This window comes from Arachis ipaensis, chromosome B7 (genome assembly GCF_059453495.1).
Source record: "Arachis ipaensis isolate K30076 ecotype BB chromosome B7, ASM5945349v1, whole genome shotgun sequence".
NCBI classification, from domain to species: Eukaryota; Viridiplantae; Streptophyta; class Magnoliopsida; order Fabales; family Fabaceae; genus Arachis; species Arachis ipaensis.
Window position 1 is genome coordinate 69,411,426 of NC_142442.1, and position 10,274 is coordinate 69,421,699.

A 10,274-nucleotide genomic window follows, 5' to 3' on the forward strand; every position below is an offset into this window, starting at 1 on the left:
GATTTGGTGAACACTTTTCGGGCATTATCACTTAGTTTATCTTATTTTGCTTCATTTTGCACTATTTTGAGATTATTTTATATATTTGCTGGTATGGATACTTTTATTTTGGTTGTTGCACACTTTTATTGTATATATTTCATTTTAGCCTTGTGGTTGTGATTTGGAAAATATTTTGAATTGTTGAAAACTTAGTTAAACCCTTTTTGGCATAAAAGAAATTGTTTCGATTAGAAAAGAGGGTAAACTAAGGAATTTTAAAATTTCTTAATCACAACATTGCATTTAGAATAAGCTTAGTTAAAACAATGAATTTTTCCAAAGAATTTATAAAAAGGGACACCACCCCAATTGATTGGAAAATTTTTGAGGAACTTGCTTGAATTCATACTTTTGTGGATCAGGTTTTTGAGCTGAGAACACAAGATTGTGAGTTTTGAGCCTATTGGTGTGGTTACATCTTATAACCACTTATTTTCCTTCTTGTGTGAAATTATTCTTTTACTATGATTGTGATCCTTGAATTGCTTAATTCTATATGTCCAATCATTCCTTGTATTCATGCATTTATATGATTGAGGCCATTATGTCATTAGCTCACTTACCCAAATAGCCTACCTTTTACTCTCCATTGTTAACCAATTTTGAGCCTATGCTTAACCCAATTATTCTTCATTTTAGCACATTACAAGCCTAAAGCGGAAAACAATAAAGTCCCCTATTTGGATCTTTGATTAGCTTAGGCTAGTGAGAGTGTTTTATATTCAAGTTTGGGGAGATTGGGGAACATTGGTTGGGATAAAGGAGTGTTTTGTATTTATATTTGGGAATTGGGTACATGCTCATGTATTGATTAAATGTATAGACCTTATGCATTGATGTCCTTGTATATAGCTTGAAAGGAAGAAAAAAAATGACGAATGAGAAAAACAAATGAGAAAGACAAAAGAAAAAGAAAAGAAAATGTGGAAAAGAAAAAAAATAATAAAAATATAGAAAAAAAGAAAAAAAAGAAGAAAAAAATAAAAAGGGGACAAAATGTCCAAAGCAAAGCGGAGCTCAATAAAATCAATGCATATGTGTTATAATAAAAAAGAAAATGCATGAGTATGTAAAAAGTGAGAAGAATGGGTAGTTAGGTTAGTACTTAATTGTATAGGTTAGTATATAGGTTAGGTGGGAAGGTCTAGACTAATCAAAGATTCAAATTCTAGTCCACTTATCCATACATGATCATACCTCGACCGTAACCCCATTACAACCCTTGAAAAAGACCTCATGATATTTGTATGCATACATTGAATGGTTGTTGATTGTTAGATGAAGAACAAATTTTGGAAAGCATGATTAAGAGAGAATTGAGTGAATCAACCTCTAAAACACTTGAGTGAATAGAGCGGATACACATCCAGTGAGGGTTCAATTGCTCAATTACATGTGTTCACCACTATCATCTATATTCATGCAAGTTTGTAAATCCTTTTTGATAATCCAATACAATTGTGGGTTGAATTTGGTTTCTATTGTTTGAGCCCTTTGTGCTTACATATATTCTCTTGGAAGTTGATGTGCTTTAACCAAGCACATGCATTCATATAGTTAGTTGCACTTAGATAATTTGCACTTAGATAGTTTAGTTGCATTGAATAAATGTCATACCCTTTGCTTCATTCTTGGTTTAATCATGAGGACATGCTTGGTTTAAGTGTGGGGAGGTTGATAAACCCCCTTTGTAGGGTTTATCTTGTGTTGAATTCAGAGCATTTTGATAACCTTTCCTCACATTTATTCAATGAAATAGCATGATTTTGTGATTGTCTTCGTACTTGTGCTTAGATATGAAAATATGCTTTTTAAACCTTTAATTTGATAATTTTGATTCACCTTTGATTCCCACTAGATGCCTTGATGTGTTTGCTAGTGATTTCAGGCTGAAAAGGGCTAGGAAGGGATCAAATGAGTGAAAGGAAAGCATACAAAGTGGAGAAATCATGAAAAGCCAAAGATTTGAAAAAGCCCATGGGCGCGCGCGTGCACTATGCGCCTGCACGCGGATTGCGAAAAACCCCAGGGGCGCGTACGCACGCTGTGCGCGTACGTGCCGAAGGCCGCACGTGATTTTTAAAGAGGAACATGTGCCTGGCGATTTTAGAGGGTTTCTAGCCCCATTTGGAGCTTAGTTTTTGGCGGGAAAAGGCTAAAAAGACCAAGGAATGAAGGGGAAGGCATCATGTAGACATTAAAACACACACACATTAGGCTAGTTTAGTTTAGTTTTAGAGAGAGAAGCTCTCCCTTCTCTCTAGGATTAGGATTAGGAGTTGGTTTAGATTTTAGATCTAGGTTTTAATTCATGCTTTCTTCTACTTCTTCTTCTTAATTCTTTGTTGTTACAATCATCATTCTTCTATTGTTTGTTATAATTCCTTTCACTTTGTTTGTAGATCTACTTTTGTTCATTCTATTTTCTTTCAATTCAATTTGAGGTAATTCATGATAATTGTGTTTCTTTGGATTGTTGTTATTAATTCCTTGCAATAATTGTTGTTAGACTTCATTGTTGTTGCCAATCTACCTTGCTTTCCTTTTGTGCCTTCCAAGTGTTTGATGAAATGCTTGGTTGGATTTTAGTATAGATTTTGTTCCTCTTGGCCTAGGTGGAGTAATTGGTGACGCTTGAGTTATCTAATTCCTTTGTTGATTGACAATTAGAAGTTGCTAATTGATTTGGATACCCCTAAAGCTAGTCTTTCCCTTGGGATTTAGCTAGGACTTGTGGAATCAAGTTGATTCATCCATTTGACTTTCTTCCATGATTAGAGGTTAACTAACTGGTAGCAACGGACAATTTGTGGTCACAATTGAGGAGGATAACAAGGATAGGACTTCCAATTCTCACAATCTTGCCAAGAGCTTTCATAGTCATTAGTTTACTTTTATTGCCATTTATATTTCTTGTCTAAAATCTCAAAAACCCCAAACAAACTTCATAACCAATAACAAGACACTTCATTGAAATTCCTAGGGAGAACGACCCGAGGTTCAATACTTCGGTTTATAGATTTTAGGGGTTTGTTACTTGTGACAAACAAATCTTTTGTATGAAAGGATTATTGATTGGTTTAGGAACTATACTTGCAACGAGAATTTATTATGAATTCTAAACCGTCAAGAAATCCGTTCATCATGCGTCGCTCTCCGCGCCTTGTTTTCCCCTGTTCTACCCTGTTTTCTTTCTCCCTTCTTCTCTTCTTTTCTTTCTTCTTTCTTCTTTCCCCTTTCCTCTTCTTTCCTCTTTCTTCTTCCCTTCTTCTTCTTTCTTACTTTCTTACTTTTCTCTTTTCAAAATTCCACTTCTCTTTTTTCTTAATTTTTCATTTTTTTTATATGTTGTATTTGCATACTCTCATTCATTGTATTTTAATTTTGTTTTTTTAGCTTGTTCTTATTTTGTTTTCGAAGTTTCCTATTTTAATAATGGTGTTGAATTCTCCTACTCAATTGTTGAGAATTTCTTGGGTAATCTTGGTGCTTCTTGACTTGTTTGATATTGTTGGGTGATCAAACTTTTAAATCAATTCTTAATCTTTTATGACTCTTGCATCCTTTGTGCATTGATATGAACTTGCATGTCTTTCATGACCCACTGTTTCTTGTTTGAACTTGATGTTTCTGAGTGCTCTTCATGCTTTGATTTTACTCTTGCATCAAGTAGGGGTTGATATGCCTTTGCTTATATTGTTCTCTCACTTACATGCGTAGCTAACATGTAGTGAGAACCCTACTCTTATTCGGCATTAGCCCCGCCTATGTTCTATTTGCTTTAATATCTTTGTTGTGGGCTTAACTTTCTTTCTTTTTCCTCTCCTTTTAGGATGGCCACCAAAAGGGAAAGGAAAAGCATTCTAAATGGGGCAACAAACAAGTTCATCCGCACAACCTTTTGAAAGAGCTCATCACTTGTAGCAACCCATCCATCTTGCTCTTCTTAGCATGCACCGAGGACGGTGCAATCTTCTAGTATGGGGAGGTTGTCTGACCGATCTCCATGGGTAACAATTTTCTTTTTCAACACTAATGTTAGCTAGTTGTTGCATTGCATGATAGGGTGCATGTTAGTTAGAATTTGTACATATTTTACCACTTCTTTTTTATGTTAGGACTACTGGTGCACGAAATTGTGATCTCAGGCAACGGCGCCAAAAACTCTGCACGCACGTCTTAATAAATCGTTTTTCATTCACAACTTCGATACAACTAACCAGCAAGTGCACTGGGTCGTCCAAGTAATAAACCTTACGTGAGTAAGGGTCGATCCCACGGAGATTGTCAGCTTGAAGCAAGCTATGGTCACCTTGTAAATCTCAGTCAGGCGGATATCAAATGGTTATAGTATTTTCGAAAATTAATAATAAATAAATAGTAAATAAAGATAGAAACACTTATGTAATTCATTGGTGAGAATTTCAGATAAGTGTATGGAGATGCTTTCGTTCCTCTTAATCTCTGCTTTCCTGCTGTCTTCATCTAATCAGTCCTACTCCTTTCCATGGCTGGCTTTATGTAAGGACATCACCATTATCAATGGCTACTTTTCATCCTCTCTGTGAAAATGGTCCGATGCGCTGTCACTGCATGGCTAATCATCTGGAGGCATCACCGTGGTCAATGGCTGCATCCTATCCGCTTGTGAAAATGGTCCAAATGCTCTGTCACGGCACGGCTAATCATCTGAGGTTCTCGATCATACTGGAATAGGATTCACCCTCTTTTTGCGTCTGTCACTATGCCCAGCACTCGCGAGTTTGAAGCTCGTCACAGTCATTCAATCCCTGAATCCTACTCAGAATACCACAGACAAGGTTTAGAATTTCCGGATTCTCATGAATGCCGCCATCAATCTAGCTTATACCACGAAGATTCTGATTAAGAGATCCAAGAGATAATCATCCAATCTAAGGTGGAACGGAAGTGGTTGTCAGGCATGCGTTCGTGGGGGAATGATGATGATTGTCACGTTCATCACATTCATGTTGAAGTGCGAATGAATATCTTAGAAGCGGAATAAGTTGAATTGAATAGAAAAATAGTAGTACTTTGTATTGATTCATGAGGAATAGCAGAGCTCCACACCTTAATCTATGGAGTGCAGACACTCTACCGTTTGAAAATACATAAGTGAATGGTTCAGGCATGGCCGAGAGGCCAGCCCCTAAAACGTGATCAATATGATCCAAAGATGAACTAAAAATCATAAGATGTCTAATACAATAGTAAAAAGTCCTATTTATACTAAACTAGTTACTAGGGTTTACAGAAGTAAGTAATTAATACATAAATTCACTTCTGGGGCCCACTTGGTGTGTGCTTGGGTTGAGCTTGAATGTTACTCGTGCAGAGGCTCTTTCTGGAGTTGAACGCCAGGTTGTAACATTTTTCTGGCGTTCAACTCTGGTTCGTGACGTGTTTCTGGCGTTTAACTCCAGACTACAGCGTAGAACTGGCGTTCAACGCCCTTTTGCGTCGTCTAAACTAGGCCAAAGTATGGACTATTATATATTGCTGGAAAGCCCTGGATGTCTACTTTCCAACGCATTTGAAAGCGCGCCATTTCGAGTTCTGTAGCTCTAGAAAATCCACTTTGAGTGCAGGGATGTCAGAATCCAACAGCATCAGCTGTCCTTCTTCAACCTCTGAATCTGATTTTTGCTCAAGTCCCTCAATTTCAGCCAGAAAATACCTGAAATCATAGAAAAATACATAAACTCATAGTAAAGTACAGAAATGTGAATTTAACATAAAAACTAATGAAAACATCCCTAAAAGTAACTAGATCCTACTAAAAACATACTAAAAATAATGCCAAAAAGCGTATAAATTATCCGCTCATCACAACACCAAACTTAAATTGATGCTTGTCCCCAAGCAACTGAAAATCAAATAGGATAAACAAAAGAGAATATACTATAAATTCCAAGCTATCAATGAAACATAGCTCCAATCAGATGAGCGGGACTTGTAGCTTTTTGCCTCTTGAATAGTTTTGGCATCTCGCTTTATCCATTGAGGTTCAGAATGATTGGCATCTATAGGAACTCAGAGTTCATATAGTGTTATTGATTCTCCTAGTTCAGTATGTTGATTCTTGAACACAGCTACTTTATGAGTCTTGGCCGTGGCCCTAAGCACTTTGTTTTCCAATATTACCACTGGATACATAAATGCCACAGACACATAATTGGGTGAACCTTTTCAGATTGTGACTCAACTTTGCTAAAGTCCCCAATTAGAGGTGTCCAGGGTTCTTAAGCACACTCTTTTTTTGCTTTGGACCTTGACTTTAACCGCTCAGTCTCAAGTTTTCACTTGACACCTTCACGCCACAAGCACATGGTTAGGGACAGCTTGGTTTAGCCGCTTAGGCCAGGATTTTATTCCTTTAGGCCCTCCTATCCACTGATGCTCAAAGCCTTGGGATCCTTTTATTTACCCTTACCTTTTGGTTTTAAGGGCTACTGGCTTTTTGCTCTTACCTTTTGGTTTTAAGAGCTTTTGGCTTTTTCTGCTTGCTTTTCTTTTTCTATATTTTTTTCTGTTTTTTTTCTTTTATTTTCGCCTAATTTTTTTTCTGCAAGCTTTTGTATTCACTGCTTTTTCTTGCTTCAAGAATCAATTTTATGATTTTTCAGATTATCAAATAACATGTCTCCTTGTCATCATTCTTTCAAGAGCCAACATATTTAACATTCTTAAACAACAACTTCAAAAGACATATACACTGTTCAAGCATTCATTCAGAAAACAAAAAGTATTGTCACCACATCAATATAATTAAAATAAGTTCAAGGATAAATTCAAAACTCATGTACTTCTTGTTCTTTTGAATTAAAACATTTTTTCATTTAAGAGAGGTGATGGATTCATATTCACTACTTTAAGGCATAGACACTTAGACACTAATGATCATGTAATAAAGACACAAACATAGATAAACATTTAACATAAGAAAATGAAAAACAGAAAATTTAAGAACAAGGAATGAGTCCACCTTAGTGATGGTGATGTTTCCTTCTTGAGGAACCAATGATGTCCTTGAGCTCTTCTATGTCTCTTCCTTGTCTCTGTTGCTTGATCCCTAGTGATTTTGGTGCTCCTATCCTTAGTTGCTCCCAATAATTGAGTGGGGAAAATGTATCCCCTGAGGTATCTCAGGGATCTCTTGATTTGCAGTCAAATGTTCTACCACTGAGCTATAGATTCTTTACATGAATCTCTCCATCTCCCATGACTTGGAGGTGGAAGCTTTTGTCTTCCCTTTTCTCTTCTCTCTCTTTCTGTTTTTTTTGAGGTTACTCTGGCCTTAGGTGCCATCAATGGTTATGGAAAAGCAAAATAAGCAATGCTTTTACCACACCAAACTTAGAATGTTGCTCGCCCTCGAGCAGGAGAAGAAAGAATAGATGAAGAAGAAGATGTGGAAGAAACTAGGATTATGAAGAGGGAAGGTGGGGATCTTGTGGGATCCACAGATCCTGAGATGATCCTGTGAGGTTCACAGATCTTGAGGTGTCAAGGATTTACATCCCTGCATCAATTAGGCATGTAAAATGCCTTTGCATGCAATTCTGGCGTTTAAACGCCGAACTGATGCTTGTTCTGGGCGTTCAACGCCCAGATGCAGCATATTTCTGGCGTTGAACGCCAGCCAGATGCTTGTTTCTGGCGTTCAGCGCCAGCTCTTCTTCACTGTGCATTTTTGGCGTCTGAACGCCAGGATGCTGCTTGTTTCTGGCGTTCAACGCCAGAAACATGCTCTGTTCTGGCGTTGAATGCCAGCCAGATGCTCCTTACTGGCGTTTAAACGCCAGTAAGATCCTCTTCCAGGGTGTGATTTTTCTTCTGCTGTTTTTGATTCCGTTTTCAATTTTTATATTTATTTTGTGACTCCACATGATCATGAACCTAATAAAACATGAAAGAACAATAAAACTAAAATTAGATAAAAGTTGGGTTGCCTCCCAACAAGCGCTTCTTTAATGTCAATAGCTTGACAGTGGGCTCTCATAGAGCCTCACAGATGTTCAGAGCATTGTTGAGAGTCCCCAACACCAAACTTAGAGTTTGAATATGGGAGTTCAACACCAAACTTAGAGTTTGGTTGTGGCCTCCCAACACCAAACTTAGAGTTTGACTGTGGGGGCTCTGGTTGACTCTGTTTTGAGAGAAGCATACTGTGCCTCTTTTCCATGTTTACAGAAGGATGTCCTTGAGTTTTAAACTCAAGGGAGTCCTCATTCAATTGAAGGACTAGTTCACCTCTGTTAACATCAATCACAGCTCTTGCTGTGGCTAGGAAGGGTCTTCCAAGGATGATGGATTCATCCTCATCCTTCCCAGTATCTAGGATTATGAAATCAGCAAGGATGTAAAGGCCTACAACCTTTACTAACATGTCCTCTACTTGTCCATAAGCCTGTTTTCTGGAATTGTCTGCCATCTCTAATGAGATTTTAGCAGCTTGTACCTCAAAAATTCCCAATTTCTCCATTACAGAGAGTGGCATGAGGTTTATTCCTGACCCCAGGTCACATAGAGCCTTCTCAAAGGTCATGGTGCCTATGGTACAAGGTATTAGGAACTTTCCAGATTCTGTTTCTTTTGAGGCAATCTCAGTTGATCCAATGCATTTAATTCATTGGTGAACAGGGGAGGTTCATCTCCCCAAGTTTCATTACCAAATAAATTGGCATTCAGCTTCATGATTGCACCAAGGAACTTGGCAACTTGCTCTTCAGTAACATCCTCATTCTCTTCAAAAGAGGAATACTCATCAGAACTCATGAATGTCATAAGGAGGTTCAATGGAATCTCTATGGTCTCTAGATGAGTCTCAGATTCCTTTGGTTCCTCAGAGGGAAGCTTCTTATTGATCACTGGACGTCCCAGGAGGTCTTCCTCCTTGGGATTCACGTCCTCCCCTTCCTCCTTGGATTTGGCCATGATGGTTATATCAATGGCCTTGCACTATCCTTTTGGATTTTCTTCTGTATTGCTTGGGAGAGCACTAGGAGGGGTTTCAGTGATCTTCTTACTCAGCTGGCCCACTTGTGCCTCCAAATTTCTAATGGAGGACCTGGTTTCATTCATGAAACTCAGAGTGGCCTTAGATAGATCAGAGACTAAGTTTGCTAAATTAGAGGTATTTTGTTCAGAGTTCTCTGTCTGTTACTGAGTGGATGATGGAAAAGGCTTGCTATTGCTAAACCTGTTTCTTCCACTACTATTAAAGCCTTGTTGAGGCTTTTGTTGATTCTTCCATAAGAGATTTGGGTGATTTCTCCATGAGGGGTTATAGGTGTTTCCATAGGGTTCACCCATGTAATTTACCTCTGCTATTGCAGGGTTCTCAGGATCATAAGCTTCTTCTTCAGAAGATGCCTCTTGAGTACTGTTGGATGCAGCTTGCATTCCATTCAGACTCTGAGAAATCATATTGACTTGTTGAGTCAATATTTTATTCTGGGCCAATATGGCATTCAGAGTATCAATTTCAAGAATTCCCTTCTTCTGAGGCGTCCCATTACTCACAGGGTTCCTCTCAGAAGTGTACATGAACTGGTTATTAGCAACCATGTTAATGAGTTCTTGAGCTTCTGCAGGCGTTTTCTTTAGGTGAATGGATCCACCTGCAGAAGTATCCAATGATATCTTAGCCAATTCAGACAGACCATCATAGAATATATCCAGGATGGTCCATTCTGAAAGCATGTCAGAAGGACACTTTTTGATCAGTTACTTGTATCTCTCCCAAGCTTCATAGAGGGATTCACCTTCTTTCTGTCTGAAGGTTTGAACATCCACTCTAAGCTTGCTCAGCTTTTGAGGAGGAAAGAACTTGGCTAAGAAAGCCTTGACTAGCTTATCCCAAGAGTTTAGGCTATCTTTGGGTTGAGAGTCCAACCACACTCTAGCTCTGTCTCTTACAGCAAAAGGGAAAAGCATGAGCCTGTAGACTTCAGGATCTACTCCATTAGTCTTAACAGTATCACAGATTTGCAAAAATTCAGTTAAGAACTGAAAAGGATCTTCAGATGGAAGTCCATGGAACTTGCAGTTCTGCTGCATCAGAGAAACTAATTGAGGTTTCAGCTCAAAGTTGTTTGCTCCAATGGTAGGGATGGAGATGCTTCTTCCATGTAAATTGGAATTAGGTGCAGTAAAGTCACCAAGCATCCTCCTTGCATTATTATTATTTTCGGCTGCCATCTCCTCTT

General features: G+C 38.2%; 1 non-coding gene across 1 annotated transcript; it reads left to right on the plus strand.

Moving 5' to 3' along the window:
• The first annotated feature begins 9,762 nt into the window (after positions 1-9,762).
• Positions 9,763-9,870, plus strand: LOC148552923 (small nucleolar RNA R71). The gene has a single exon (XR_015893031.1). It is a non-coding gene; the product is annotated as a small nucleolar RNA R71 (small nucleolar RNA).
• Positions 9,871-10,274: the final 404 nt, after the last annotated feature.